This window comes from Haliaeetus leucocephalus, unplaced genomic scaffold (genome assembly GCF_000737465.1).
Source record: "Haliaeetus leucocephalus isolate CR32 unplaced genomic scaffold, Haliaeetus_leucocephalus-4.0 Scaffold201, whole genome shotgun sequence".
NCBI lineage: Eukaryota > Metazoa > Chordata > Aves > Accipitriformes > Accipitridae > Haliaeetus > Haliaeetus leucocephalus.
In genome coordinates this window covers 429,934-432,365 of record NW_010972637.1, presented here as the reverse complement: position 1 = coordinate 432,365, position 2,432 = coordinate 429,934, and positions in this window count along the sequence as shown.

The following is a 2,432-nucleotide window of genomic DNA, read 5'->3' as shown; positions in this document are numbered from 1 at the left end:
CCTGCCTCCGCTTCCCTGCTCCTGCCTGCCCCCTGCTCTGCCTGCCGGTCTCTGCCCAGCCTGCTGCTCTCCAGAGGTGAATATAAAATTGGATGTTGTGATTCTTCCCAAGTCTCTTTATTGTCCGTCAACTTAAGACTGAGGAACTATTTTGACTCATTCTTGTTTCAGGACGCCTGTGCCAGAACTGTGTGTCCAGTGTGCTTTGTATGAGCAATGTGATCTATTTATATAAAAAATGCACTGAAGAACATATCACCATCTTTAATTGTAAAAATCAGCTGTATTTGCTGAGGAGACTGGTATTTAAAACCTCACAAAAGTACATGCTATTAATCACAGTCTTAAAAATACAGAGCAAAGCCAGAAATATGCCAGCTTTTATTCCAGTGTGAATTAAAAGAATGAACTTTCATAGCTCTCAAAATATTCGTAAGAGGATCTTCCTGATAATTTTAATATGGCATGTGTAATTCACAAATAGCACTTTTAGGGCTTAAGCTAAGAAAACCTTTAAAGTTAGAGTACTAACTCTCCATTGCCCACCATGTTGTATGGTGCTGTTGTATGGTACATTCCCCTCGTGCGCCATCCCCATTTGTTTTAATTAAGGACTTTGAACAGAAGAAGCCAAAATCTGTCGAAGCCGTAAATAAAAAGGCAACAGAGGTCAAACGAAGGGGAAAAAGTTAGGCCACTCTATGAACTAGCATCTGCTTGTTTAAGTAGCAGAATATGGTGCTGCTTTTAATGCAGACTCTTCTCCACAATGCATTTCTCCATTTTTTCTGAGCGTTCGGTAATAGTATTTTTACCATTTCCACTTTAGTAGTCACTGTTATGCTCACTGTCCCATGGGGATGAATGGGGATGCATCTGCATTTTTGCTTTTGATAGCTAGTGAACCTGACCTACCCCTGGGCTGGGTACACTGGATGCACAAAGATGGTCTTAAAAGACTACTGTAATTTCTTTGTAATGTTGACCATTCCTTCTGAAGCTGTGTGCATGAAAATACCATGCACAAAGCAACAGGCAAGCTGCAGACCAACTGTTTCAAGCTCTTTGCAGTCTCAGATAGTCATTGTTTCTTTAGCTTTACCCTGTTCTTACTTTTAAACTCATCTTTTCCCTCCCGGAGAACCAAATCTCTATCCCTAAGGTTAAATTCTGGTTCAGAATCAATGGCAAACCTCCCACCAACTCCAAAAAAGTGTAGGTGCCATTCTTCATGTTTGCTAGGAGAGCCTAGTTTTTGTGGTGCAAAGTAACTGCCTCCAGAAGAAGATAGCCAGAGCCAAAACCCATCATTGTCTTGTCTTCTGTATGTGCATTACTGTATTTCTGAATACTGTGGGTTTTGATGAGGAGAATGATACTGGTAATATATGAAATGCATCTTCTTTTGTCAGGTCATGCCAACCATTTAGATCAAAAAGCATTATCTGACAAAGAATATGGCATTTATGCAATATATAGTAGTTATAATCCCTAACTATTTTAACTATTATTCCTTTTTTACAGCAGGGGAAAACACTACCTGCAATTAGCCAGCACTCCAGGTACCAGAGCAAGAAGTGAGGATGGGACATATTTCTTCATCATCCTCTCAAAAAAAAATCCCTGATTTGACGCTAGGGGTTCCAATAGTGAGTTTGCCCACCGGTCAGAGACAGTTAAGCAGCTTTTCCAAACAAACATCACTCTTAGCAGCCAGGTGTAAAACACAGCAACAATATTTTTCTGCCCTGGAATGCAGTAAGCCGGACCCCCATTTAGTTGTATGTCTTTCTGGGCATGGAAGCCAGATAGCATTCATACAATACCTAGATCAAGCTATAGAGAATAAGAATAAATCTTTCATGGCACAGAGATTTGCTGCCAGACTGATTAAGTACCTTCTGTGTGACTATTTTTAGTTGCTTTTGGTTCTAAAGCAGCAAAATACATGACAACACTTTTTGAAACACGCAGCTCGCAGGCATACAGGCAATGCAGATAAAGATGCTGCTTGGCTTTATTTTTTAATTGCCGGGAAATGCATTCTTTATGGTGAATTGCTAATGGAAAATAGGGAATGAGGAAGGAGAAAGGGAATGTTTTACAGAGACTTTCAAAGTAATTTATACTTTCACTACAACATTTCAGTAGAAAGCCACATCCTAGACCTATTAACAGAAACCTAAGAGATAAACCCAACATTTTTATTTAATAAAATTCTGTCTGTAGAGTGGCTGGGATTTGTTTATCCCAGTCCCTTACAAAATGATTTCAATAGGACTTCAGCATGTGCTTAAGGCTAAGCATGTGCTTACGTACATTGCACAGAAAGGGAAAATGAAGCATGCACTTAAATGCTTTTCTGAATCAGGGCCTTAGACCACAGAGAGTCTGTGGCGCGAATTGTCTGGTTGGTAGTTAATTCAAGGTAA